The 14,371-nt window shown below is 40.6% G+C and overlaps 1 pseudogene; it reads left to right on the top strand.

Annotated features, from left to right (window-relative positions):
* Positions 1-14,371, top strand: part of LOC139457898 (scavenger receptor cysteine-rich domain-containing protein DMBT1-like) — a 78,839-nt pseudogene that overhangs the window by 42,033 nt on the left and 22,435 nt on the right.

Genomic DNA, 14,371 nt, shown 5'->3' with positions numbered 1-14,371 from the left:
CACGTACCTCCCATCTCACCTCCCATCGCATCATTGCCATAAATCCTGTATAATTCTTAGGAAACTTCTACCTCTATTACATATCTGCCATGAATCCTGTATTTTGGCTTCAATCACACTAACTAAAATGTTCAGATTTTCAACAGACGTCCTCTTCACTGTAAATTACAAGCAATTAGTTGCTGCCAAGTAGTTTCGTAACTACCCATGCCGTGACGTCACATTGGCGGCCATATCACTTTTTTCTGTGTGTGCTAGAGTCAACACCTACTATAGTAGTAGTGACAATCTAGCACATGGTAACAATAGTAGTAGATCACAGTAACCTAAGATTATTCTAATAATATTGCTATCGTAACAGACATATAAATAAATATATATTTGAAGTAATAGTGCTGCTGAAAGAGACTACACGCACGTGAGTATAGCTGGTGTTGGGTTTGTGAGGTCGCCATGCAGTCTCCCATCACCCCTGGGTGTAAGAAGTGTGATCGATTTATGATCATGGGAGATCCTCATGTAAACTGCACGAACTGCAGAGGGAAGACCTGCTGCACATTGGAGAAGAGATGTGAGAAATGCACCCACACATGCGAAGAGATATTCTCCAAAATGTCAGAGGCCGCAACAAAGGCCAAGAGGAGAGAGGTTGCGACCCCATCATCTCCTGCTCTTACCCTGAGCCTTATCCAACAACTTCTGAGAGAACAGCAGGAGATGATGAAAGACATGCTTGATTCTAAGCTGTAGGAAATGGACGCTAAGATCGCGACGGTATCTCTGGCTAAGACTAAGAGATCTTCGTCCACGGCTGTGGGCCAGTCTACACAAGATCTACGAGCTGAGCCGCACGATATCCATGGACAGGCTGTCCACGTCAACCAACCATACCAGCCAGACACTGTATGTCCCCATGGCATTCCACCCTACGGTTAAGCCGTCAAGTCATCCATCCGTGAAGAAACCGTAGGTCCGCCGCATAGACTCCATGGGCCAGCCACCAACGGCTACCAAGCCTACCGACCATGGCTGACAATCCAATGGGACCCAAACCATCCTCACGGACTCCACAGAATTACCCAGCTAGCTGCCAGCCGACTGACCAGCCAGCTGTGAGGACAGCCAAGGCATGGCTACCATTACCCAAGGGCTACAAGCCACACAGAGACTTATTATGCTGGAGTCATGGTCACCGGAGGATGACGAGCCCTACGAGGAAGAAGCTGAGGGATATGATTATACACACCCTGCAGGAGAGACACCCAAGACTACTCAGAGCCAGAATCAGAGGGTTTGTAGGAGATAGACAACTCACCCCAACGATATCACATCAGAGGCTACACTTTTGTAGAACCTAATGAAGAGCTTTACCACCTTATGCCTTCACTTCGGCCGCATTTGACAGAGGATTCAACATCCCAGATGCCAGAATATGGGGATGTCATGCGCCTGCTCCATCTCAACACATTTATCAGACGTTACCTTGGCCCAGCTACGCGGGCAAGGTCGTAGATCAATCGACGGATAACATCCACAGACTCAAGCACGATGAACGTCTACCTCTTCCATCTATGAAAGGAAGTTGTACAAGACGCACAAGGCTATAATTCCGGAGTTGCAACACTTGGATGAAGATTTCTACAAATTATGTTACGTTTTCAGCAACATGTTTCAAGGATTTAGCATTGGTTGCCAGATACTCCATGGACATCAGGGCATGTATAAATTGGTTTGTTGCTGGAACCAGACACGCCATACCTCTACAACCATCCTATGAAGGAATTGCGCCGTAAACGCCCATGACTATTCGGACCAATCAAGTCGGACTAATCCACAGTCTCCTTGAGTCGATCGTCAAGATTCAGGAAGATTTACTATCATCCTAAGTCTTGACTTCCTCGTAGTTACTGAGACTACAGCGACAACAGCTCCTATACCAGATTAGTTCAAGGGCTGTATCTAGCCAGACCAAGAAGTTGATGACGTCGCAACCAATATCAGCAACCACAACTTTCAACTGGAAACTCAGAAATGTGATAGATGAGGAGTAACAAGATACAGCCAAGCATTCCCAGACTTCAACCATAGACCTTGCAGTGAAAGCTCATGAGTCATCACATTCTCACAAGAATAAGTGGGACCATAAGTCTTCTGCGCCCAAACAGCCTCCTGAGAAGAAGTTTGTTCCCTCCAAGAAGGATTCGTTCCAGCTGAGGCGAAGGTACGACAAGTCACAGTCTTGGCAGGACTCTTTTCCCCACCCATGCTTCAAGAAACGGGGATATAATCACCGAGGAAGATCAAGCGGCAGAGGGGAAAGAAAATTCTGACTTCCTTCCAACCCCCCCATCCGACGTTATAGGCCCTTTCCACTTGGTTATGTCTATGGATTGTGATTTACGCCTACCGTATTTCAACATAACACCGACTGCGGGCCCAGTGGAAGGGCGGGCGCTTCTGTCATGCGCCGAAAATTGGAAGCAGGTTATACCCGACAACTGGATTCTATACAACGTGGCTCACAGCTACAAGCTACACCTGTCTAGAGTCCTAACATCCACGCTGTGGGTTGAAGATTTCACCTGACCGGTGCGAAGTTAGCAGCTGCAGAATTGGCCGCCAGGAAGCTAATAAAGAAGCGAGCCATTCGGGAATTAAAGGAGTCCAACAATCCTTATGAGGAAGAGAATATATGGCTGTCAACTTCTTTATTATGAGGAACACAACGTTTCGGAGTACAGTAGAACACGGATATAACGAACACGGATATAGCGAACAAACGGATACAAACGAACTGTTAAAAAATCCCTGATTTATCTCCTATATCATATATAATTTACGTATATAACGAACTCTCTACAGCGAACTAACGGATACAGCGAACTGATATCTGATCACCGACAAACCCATTTATCACTTATTAGCGACGTGTATAGCGAACTGGGAAATCTCACTCAGTGTCAAGTGTCACTGACAATTGGCTGTATGCAATCAGCGGCGAATCAAAACAATACAATCAGCGGTGACGGATCAACCTTGTTAAATTTGCATTGTGTTAATCTTACCTGTACATGTAATCTTGTCTGTACTCCTTCATCAGGTGAATGAATGCCATTACTTACTTAGTTACTTTGGAGATTTAACGTGCGCTTTCCGACTGATGCGTATTTCGCACACGGGCCCGGCCAGGCAATTTTAATGTGTTTCCGAAAGGGGCAAAAGTGGTCTGCAACCCAAGAGGGGGCTTTAGGGGTTGCTTATATAGAATTTGGCAATTTTGAGATTTGGAATAGATGCCGATGGGGAGAACTATGGAAGCTGGGTATGGTGGATGTTTGTTTGTTTATGTGACTTTGATTTGGTAGGTTATTGTGTTTTTAGATGCGTTTTATTAGTTCCGTTTTGATTAAGAGTACGCCTAAGGCCTTGAAATTTTCTAGTTTATTTTGACTTCCTCGTAGTCACTGAGACTACAGCGACAACAGCTCCTATACCAGATTAGTTCAAGGGCTGTATCTAGCCAGACCAAGAAGTTGATGACGTCGCAACCAATATCAGCAACCACAACTTTCAACTGGAAACTCAGAAATGTGATAGATGAGGAGTAACAAGATACAGCCAAGCATTCCCAGACTTCAACCATAGACCTTGCAGTGAAAGCTCATGAGTCATCACATTCTCACAAGAATAAGTGGGACCATAAGTCTTCTGCGCCCAAACAGCCTCCTGAGAAGAAGTTTGTTCCCTCCAAGAAGGATTCGTTCCAGCTGAGGCGAAGGTACGACAAGTCACAGTCTTGGCAGGACTCTTTTCCCCACCCATGCTTCAAGAAACGGGGATATAATCACCGAGGAAGATCAAGCGGCAGAGGGGAAAGAAAATTCTGACTTCCTTCCAACCCCCCCATCCGACGTTATAGGCCCTTTCCACTTGGTTATGTCTATGGATTGTGATTTACGCCTACCGTATTTCAACATAACACCGACTGCGGGCCCAGTGGAAGGGCGGGCGCTTCTGTCATGCGCCGAAAATTGGAAGCAGGTTATACCCGACAACTGGATTCTATACAACGTGGCTCACAGCTACAAGCTACACCTGTCTAGAGTCCTAACATCCACGCTGTGGGTTGAAGATTTCACCTGACCGGTGCGAAGTTAGCAGCTGCAGAATTGGCCGCCAGGAAGCTAATAAAGAAGCGAGCCATTCGGGAATTAAAGGAGTCCAACAATCCTTATGAGGAAGAGAATATATGGCTGTCAACTTCTTTATTATGAGGAACACAACGTTTCGGAGTACAGTAGAACACGGATATAACGAACACGGATATAGCGAACAAACGGATACAAACGAACTGTTAAAAAATCCCTGATTTATCTCCTATATCATATATAATTTACGTATATAACGAACTCTCTACAGCGAACTAACGGATACAGCGAACTGATATCTGATCACCGACAAACCCATTTATCACTTATTAGCGACGTGTATAGCGAACTGGGAAATCTCACTCAGTGTCAAGTGTCACTGACAATTGGCTGTATGCAATCAGCGGCGAATCAAAACAATACAATCAGCGGTGACGGATCAACCTTGTTAAATTTGCATTGTGTTAATCTTACCTGTACATGTAATCTTGTCTGTACTCCTTCATCAGGTGAATGAATGCCATTACTTACTTAGTTACTTTGGAGATTTAACGTGCGCTTTCCGACTGATGCGTATTTCGCACACGGGCCCGGCCAGGCAATTTTAATGTGTTTCCGAAAGGGGCAAAAGTGGTCTGCAACCCAAGAGGGGGCTTTAGGGGTTGCTTATATAGAATTTGGCAATTTTGAGATTTGGAATAGATGCCGATGGGGAGAACTATGGAAGCTGGGTATGGTGGATGTTTGTTTGTTTATGTGACTTTGATTTGGTAGGTTATTGTGTTTTTAGATGCGTTTTATTAGTTCCGTTTTGATTAAGAGTACGCCTAAGGCCTTGAAATTTTCTAGTTTATTTTGTGGGTTTAGTATTGCTTCTAGAGTGAGAGCCTTGTTTAGATTGAGGGTGGTTTGTAATGCGGTTCGATGTGTTAGGTAGTGTGTGCAGTGGATGAGTGCATGTTCTGGGGTTTCTAGTTGTTTGCAGTGTGGGCAGTTACCTGTAGTGTGTTTTTTTTTGTTTTTTTTAGGTGGTTATTTAGGTTGGTGTGTCCTGTTTGGAGTTTAGTGAATACTCTGTCGATTGTTTTTGATGGATGGAGAATTTTTGATTTGGTTAGTGGTTTGCTGAGCACTTTTTTTATTTGTCTATTTGAGTTTAGATATAGGTTATGCCATTTTTGTGTGATTTTTTGCTTGTTTACACTTTTAATTTCTAATTTTGAGTTGGGTAAGTTTAAGCTTATTTCTGGGATTTTGAGGGATAGTTTAGCTGCTTTATCAGCGTTTTCATTACCGTATATTCCTACGTGGGCGGGTATCCACATGAATGCAATAAGGCAGAGAGCATATATATGTCCATGCAAGAACAACAAAATTAATAAGATAACAAAAGATGTAAAATAACAAAAGTTACAAGCTAACAAAGGAAGCCAAGAGATGATTGGCGCTGATAGGTGATTAGCAATAGACAATGGAAGCCAAAACTTAAGTTATCATAGCTAAGTAATTGGTAATGGACACTCGGCAAATGGGGGTAAATTAGCACTGATAGGTGTAAGAATGGACACAGCAAGGGGCAAATTTGAAGCCAGCTAGGCAATGAGCCCCGACAAAAATCAAAGCAATAAGTCCCAAGCACTAGGCAGATTGGTTCCCTGGTCACGGTTCATGGCTAGCTGGTGTCTCCTGATGTCAATGGCTTCTTGTAGTTTCCTAACAGAGGTTATCTGTTTATCTGTTATTACTCCCAAAATAAATGAAAGTTGCCTTCCTATTAGCCATGGCAACTGCTGCTAGGTTCTCTGAGCTACACGCACTGGATTACTCAAGCCTCACTCCTACCCCCAATTGGTCTTTTGTCACCTTACGTTCTCTCCTAGATTTCGTAGCTAAGAACCAAGCTGCTGCTCTTGGCCCCTTGGGTCACAAACATTACACCATTCCTGGACTATGACCTACGGTGGATCATCCTGACTGTCTTCTGTGACCCATAAGAGCTCTTGAGTTCTTTTAGCAGCTACAGTTCCCCATTGCCGACGTTCCTAAGGCCACTCTAGCTGGATGGCTTAAGGCCCCATAGCCTCATGGTATCGCCAGGCCTCTCTCAGGATTGTGTTCTGCCTATGAAATCAGAGCTCTAGCCACAAGTCTTGCCTCATGGACTTCAGTTTCCTCAGAACAAGTGGTTTCAAGTTGTCAGTGAGAATCACAGAAGACTTTTATATCCTTTTACCAATGCGATATTCAGCCCAATCTTAAAGGGATTTTGCTTGGAGGGATCATCACCTACAGCTTCAGAAGGTGGGTACACATTTCTTCCTCTGATGATAGATCCAAACATAGGGATAATGATAAATAGGATCCACGGGTACTTATACCTCTCTACCTGCGCCAAGATCTAATCTGGTGGACTCAACGAGATCATGTAATGATTGGGATTCCTCTCACCCTACCTGGTCTTGAACACCACCTGTTCACAGACGCGTCGGATTCAGGTTGGGGAGCTCACATGGACGACCTCCAAGTTCAGGGTTTATGGGCCGAGACTGAAACAGCTCATCACATAAACTGCAGAGAGATGATATCTGCCGGATTGATCGAGACACCCCACATCTGGACCTCTTCGTGACCTGTCTCAACCATCAACTTCTGGTTTATGTCAGCTCGGATCCAGATAGATGCACTATCCATGGATTGGACGGGACTGTTCGCCTACGCGTTCTCTCCGTGGTCTCTCCTAGATCTCTCCTTGACAAGGTCATACATAAGTTGGAAGTGACCAATTGCACAGTCATCCTCATCGCTCCAACTTGGCCAAGCAGGACATGGTATCCCAGACTACTATCGCTCCTGATGGATGAGCCACTCACTCTTCCACTTCGCAAAGATCTCCTGCATCAGCCCAAGTGGAACCTATGTTACTCCAATCTTCCAAGCCTCCATCTCGTCACCTTGAAAGTATCTTGCAGGGAATGCAAGCATTCAGCCTAGAGAATATTCGCATTCCCCGGATTTTCCAAAAATTGTAATACATCAGTTGTCCTGTCTGCTCTACTAGCTGCTCCATACAAACCTCTTAGAAACACTACTCTTTTCCAAAAATCCCGTAAAGCTGCATTTTTACTAGCCATGGCTACTGCAGCCAGAGTTTCTGAACTCCAAGCTCTCAACTATTCCAGACAGGGGTCCGGAAAATATAAAATCCGAATCGGACATTTGCATTTAGGCCACGCCCCCTTCAATTAGCGTATTTTAGTACATTACAAGTTGTTACGTATTCATAATATAACCAATTAAGAATTGTTTTAATTTAAATTGTTTAATTCACTGGACAATTAATAACAAATAATATCATTTTAGATATACATGGAAAACATATGTTTGTTTCTGTTATAATAACGATCTGTTAACTTAGTGAATGGTCTAATTAATATTCATGAGTCTGCTCAAGTGTACGCGTTGTAACATTTGGATCGAGACTATTATCCCATATTTGGTTATCACATGACCTCACGGAAAAGTTTTTTTAAATAATTAAATATTATTTAAAAACAAGATAGATAATATAATCACAAATACTAAAATATCTTTGATAGCAATAGTTATTTGAATACTTTTTTCGAATGTTCTTAATTATTGACCATAAAAAAATTTGACTATCGATTGTCACAGAAATCAAAATGGCGGTCAATCAAGATGCAATATACGACTAGCTACTGAAAACAATAAACTCTGCAAATCCTCATTGTATGTCAACCAAGTGAAAGTCGTTTGCCACGACTTACAAAATGATTGTCCAGACTTTGAGGGTTTGGCAGATCTGCTTGACTGATCTGCATCGGTCGACTGGCTGTCGTCACGCTTTCGCTTCTTGTCTGAGGTTACGTATCGTAGCATTGTGAGGATAATGAGGTACATTGATGATGCAAGGTATTTATGTACAGTTGTAAACACCTTTCATTCAAATTAACAAGATGTTCTCAGTAATTAATAGTCGATTAATCAGTGTCAACTCAGTTTATTGCCTATTACAGTGATTGACCGATTGGACTAGCAAGTAGGTACGATGTATATACAGCAATCAAAACAAACGAAACTTGTCAGTGTAGATTATCTTCATTGTGTTACAACTGCAGACAGAAACTGCTCAGTCCTAACTGTTGATCATGTCCTTTAAAAATTTAAGAATGTCCGGACAATACTTTTTAAAATGTCCGGACAGAAAAATATATATGTCCGGTAAGCAATATTTTAAACCGGACATTTGAGATTCCCAATCGGACATGTCCGGCACATGTGACGATTTCCGGACCCCTGATTCCAGTCTCACTCACGCTCCCAACTGGACCTCCATCACCTTGTGGTCTGTTCCGGATTTTATAGCCCAAAATCAGTCCAAGGCTACTGGTCCATTGGGTCATAGACATTATACTATTCCCGCCTTGGCACCTACAGTGGATCATCCTGATCGCCTCCTTTGTCCTATACAATCTCAAGTTATATCTGACAGCCACTGATCCACATTGCCGACGTCATTGATGGCTATTCCTCTCATGCAAAACCCACTTGGATAAAGATATCACTAAAGATACGGTTGCTGTATTAGAACAGCTGATCAACAGATCTACCAGAAGTGACATCACAATCGGAAGGAATATAGACAGGAAGTGACTTCATTAATGACGTCAGATGATCTAGAAATTACATCAAAACCAATCATAAAAGAGGAATTGACCATTTAGAACCAGTAGTGACATCATAACCGGAAGTTACGTCACTCTCAGAATCTGCGACAAATGATGAGTTAGAACTAAAGACATCATTTCATGATCATCAGCAAATAATCAGGTACTTCAAGTGAAGGTATCGCATATTGACTGATATAATCATAATACCCTATTTCAAGTCCTCTAAAAGCGATTCTAGAGTAATTACCTCTTGAAAGGGTTTGAATCTGGAAATATACAAGAACTCATATTGGATTGCTGTCAACTACACAGGGAGTTACTAGAGGCAGATCCTGCCTGATCCCTCTGGTATATTCTGGCTATGATGTAATAGAGGTAAAGGATTCGCAGGAATTATCAAACAATAGTTATCATTGTTAATAATTCTAAGAATACTACCTCTATTACATCAGTAAATACTCCCACCCACCTCCCCCATTTTTTGGAAAGAATTGACGTTTTTCCTGCCTTTTTACACAGAAGAGCTGAAGAGCTACATGTGCTATTAGGGGAAAAACTAGTTGTGTGTATAGTCCGGAAGGTAATTTAAGGTACCGACGTTTACTACAATATCTGAAAAACTATCGGACCTACTCCAGTCAAAGTTGGTATGAGATTATTAAACAGTCATACATAACTGGATATTACATTTAAAGACAAACGGTGCATGAATAAAAAATCTGTCTATTTAGCTATCACTATATTTCATCAACAACCAAACCTGTTCGTCACAGGTGGAACGAGCATTCATTGAAACAGCCATCTGCATAATGCTACCCCTGCGTCACAGGGCCATACGACACAGTTGAACCAATCAACTCAACTCGAAAGGGTGCACGGAAATCACGCACGTTGCGACGCCCAAAGCTAACACTGTATTTGTGCGAGCATGATTCCCGTGCACACTTTCGAGTTGAGTTGATTGGTTCAACAGCATTATGCAGATGGTGGTTACAGTGAATGCTCGTTCCACCCATGACGAACAGGTCTGGTTGTTGATGAAATATAGTGATACCTAAATAGACAGATTTTTTATTCATGCACCGATTGTCTTTAAATATAATATCCAGTTATGTATGACTGTTTAATAATCTCATACCAACTTTGACTGGAGTAGGTCCAATAGTTTTTCAGATATTGTAGTAAACATTGGTACCTTAAATTCCAGACAATAGCTGACAGTGAAGAGGATTTCTGTTGAAAATCTGAAGATTAAGTAATAGCGTGTCTGCAGCCAAAATACAGGATTTATGGCTATGATGTAATAGAGGTAGTATTGTTTTTATTATTAAAAATGATAACTATTGTTTGATGATCGAATATGAAAAATTATAAAATTATTAAGAACATATCGGACTGCATGCCGCTCAACGTGAAGAGCCACAAGTCAACAATGGCCGTTTCCTGTAATTGTGTGCCGATAAATGTGGTCGATACTTTCTTAACTCGTGATGTTTTATTTTTATGTAAAAAAAATAAAAATAAACTACTGAAAGTTTTGATATTGAGCAAGCTGAGCATTTATGCATACGTAACTTAAAATATACGCAAAGCCAACTCATTAAACTCTTATAGCAAGTTTCATTTTGGGGTGTCCTTCGACTATGCGCCTGTCGAATGGGTTTGACAGTAGCATTGAGAGCATTAATCATGCTGGAATTGGCAGAGAAATATCGTTCCACATTAAAAGTAATTATGTTATCTTCTGAAACAACTGTTTGAGCTTTTACTCATTCACACACTACACCAATTTTTTTTATAAATCCTTTGATTTCTCTCATTTCTTGGTGAGAAGACACATTATAAACAGGCCATGTTAACAAGCCTTATTGTATCTACTTCAGGATGCGGGGGGGCACTACACAGGCTCTTCTGGCTCCATCTCCTCACCTAACTACCCTGGCAATTATGACAACAGGCTGTACTGTACCTACATCATTGATGCAGGAGAGACACTGGTCACTCTTGTGTTTGAAGACTTCATTACAGAGTCATCGAATGATGTTGTCAAGGTATGTATAGATGTTGTTTTTTGAGGATGTATACTTGGTCATAATGGAATGATTTTGTTTTGTTTGTTGTTTTACGCCGCACTCAGCAATATTCCAGCTATATGACGGCAGTCTGTAAATAATCGAGTCTGGACCAGAAAATCCAGTGATTGATATCATGAGCATTGTTCCACGCAATTGGGATCAATGACATGCTTCAACCAAGTCAGCGAGCCTGACCACCCTATCCTGTTAGTCTCCTCTTACGACAAGCAATAAAAAAAATACCTTTACAGACAGAAAATATGAGGTAACACTGGTATGATACTGATAGGACTGAGCCCATTCTGTGATCATCAATAAGATTTTTGAAAGGTTTTCAGTGTATGATTCCACAAACAAATGGCATCATTTTTGTCAATGTTGAAAAATTGATCTACAGAATGTTACCTGTTCCGCCTTAGGCATGTACTATAAAGCATTGATTCCATAGCACTCACTTGGATGTCACCAACAGAAAATATGAAGTTTTTAGTTTAATAGAAACACATAATGATTGATTTATATGTCTCTGTAATCTTCAGCTAAGTGTTTGTGATGTGAGAGAATGTTAACAGAAAATATATTCAATTCAAGCAGTGATTAACTATTTCCTGTGATAACCTCTGGTGATGTGATCATGAACACCTGTGTATCGATATATTAACCTACATGTATTGTGATGGCATTGGTGCAACACAAAACATCCTTGGTATTCTGAAAAAATATATATTTGTTTGCTGCTTTCTTCCAAAACGTCTGATTTAGATTGAATTAATACATGGGCCTGAGTGACAACAGTACTACATTGTGTGATTTATCAAAATGAAAAGAACTAATTCATGTGTATCTTTGTAAAAATATTTTTTGATGTTTTTAAAGTCTCAAAACAGTCTTGACCTATTGTAGCAATGTACAGTACTGTGACTTGAAGAGAGACAATTTTATTTTATCAGTGGTGATAAAGATACATATAAAACATACCTGCCTTATCATTGCCAGATCCCTGAATACCTATGATCAGGGTGATACTCTCTCAGCAACATCATTGCAATAATTACTTCCATTCATAGACATCCCAATCATGGCAATCCAGATCAATCAATGTTTGGTCACTGACACATGCACATTGTGGAACTTGGTGTGGAGTGAGACACAAATCCTTCAGACATAAAGTGTCTCAGAGTTACATTTTACTTTTTTATTTGTTTCTTTCACAAAATACTCCAACAGTATTTCTATATTCTCACCTCTACTATGCTTTTCATATCTGATATTGGCAATTCACATGTGGTACTGAGAGAAAAAATACTGCCAATTTTCAAAACGACATACTGATATATAAAATGGATTTGTATGCTTATGTATAACGTAACACATTCAATCCGAAATAACTTGTAAGACAAAAGTTGTTTTTCTTCTATGACATCAAAGACAGATTCGTATTCAGTGCTCAAAGATAAAGGGACACAACTCTACTATGTTTAGAACAAGGCCATTGTAACTCTTAAACATTGTGAAAATTTGCTTAAGATCACAAGAATATGGTTTTGTATTGTTTTGTTCATGAGTAATGAAACTGTTCCAATGCAAATATCGATATTGAAGTCATGTACATGAGCTATCATCACAAATCAAAGGAGATGGTGATATCATACTGCATATAAAGATGAGGAATAATGAAATGGATGGCTGTTGACGACATTGTTCTAAGATACTCACGTTCACCTGATTGTTTAAGTGTCATTTGACTCACGTTACCATATTACTACTTGAGTATGAGTTTTATCATCAAATGTATTACAAACCTTTTGTTTGACATCATGGTGTGTCTTTCAAAACATCAGAGAAAGACAACAGTTCTATATTGATTAGTATATACAGTAAAGTATGGTTATAACGAGCTCAAAGGGACTACTTTTTTTAGTTCGTTATAACCGTAGTTCGTTATAAGCATATACACAGTATAACTACAGCAAATAGTCGGGACCAAAAACTAAGTTCGTTATATCCGTCAGTTCGTTATAAGCGTGTTCGTTATAACCGTAGTTTACTGTATTTCAATAAAGTTTCACAGTATAAAACAACAACGTTGGAACCAGAATTTGATGCTTTTATCATGGTATCCAAATCATGACAACCTTTGTCCAATATAACACTTATTTTAAAAGATGGGATACAGTGGAATCTGTCTAAACCGGACTTGCCAGGGACCGGGATGTAACTCCGGTTTAGACAGAAGTCAAGATTAGACAGAAAACTGATTCTAACAAAGAGTCATGTTCCTTGGTTTCTCGCTTGAAATGAAGATCGAAAACGTGTGGACATGTACAATAATACCGAAATGCTTTACCCAGAAGAAAGACCAACACCACAATATAAACAACATACACTTACTGGGTGCAACCGATATATTAACATCATACTTGCTGGCGATGCCTTGAATCTAAGCTACACTGGCTAAGGCCACATGTCTTATCTAGTCATTTGAAGACAAATTGCTAATCCAATATCATATCTTCAAGAAGATCTGCAGTGAAAGAGGAATATCTCAATGAATGAGGTGATGACTCCTGGAAATTAAATGTAGGAGTTGGCAATATTCATACACTACTATCATACAGTATATGTACAAAACATTACGAAATGTCAGAATTTTTCATGAATTACTTGAGAACCTGATAGATTTCTTTCATCTGTTGAGGCCCTACCTTAGCATAATGGCACCCATGTTATACATTTAGCTACTACCATATATCGCTGTGTGTAAGGCGACCCCATGTAGAGGACGACCCCCCTGTACACGCCTTCAAAATCAACCCAAAATCCTATACTCCGTGTATAAGGCGACCTGGAATGAGCACATCACAAGTGCGCACACAAACCTTATATTTTCAATAAAAATATGTTTAGCTTGCATTGTTTTTTCTACGATGATCGGTCACGTGTGTAACTCCAGCACATGTTGCCATTTTGTGTTTACACGGTACGACACCCAATTGGTGCCCGTAAGATAAAATTCATTTATGAAGTAATAACATATAAGAGACAATGGTGAGTAATTTAATCGCCAATTAACTATGTTGTAACTAACTAGGCTTATGTTTGCTTCACATTCAGCGTGTTAATCACTTGTACACACCGTTTTTAATACAACTGTAAAAACAGCGGGAATTGATTTCAGCTTCACCGGTTATCACATGTAAGGTCAAAGGTGCGATATGCAAATGCTTACCGGTACTTCTGGCTCTCTACTCACGGATGTTGATTGTTTTACCGTGTCAGCTGGTTTGACAATCTGCATCGAGGTGAGGGTCCTTTCAACTTAATTTGCAGAAATTATTAAACTTTATTGAAGGAAAAGAGATTCATGTTTATGTATGAAAATAGTTATTTGAACAGTTATTTAGGACAAATTGCGAAGTTTTATTGTCAAATGCTGGGCTGGCTATCGGGTGCTGGTTGA

This window comes from Haliotis cracherodii, unplaced genomic scaffold (assembly GCF_022045235.1).
Source record: "Haliotis cracherodii isolate W230 unplaced genomic scaffold, xgHalCrac1.p SCAF_12, whole genome shotgun sequence".
Classification (NCBI taxonomy): Eukaryota; Metazoa; Mollusca; class Gastropoda; order Lepetellida; family Haliotidae; genus Haliotis; species Haliotis cracherodii.
This window is presented reverse-complemented; position numbering and strand designations above follow the sequence as displayed.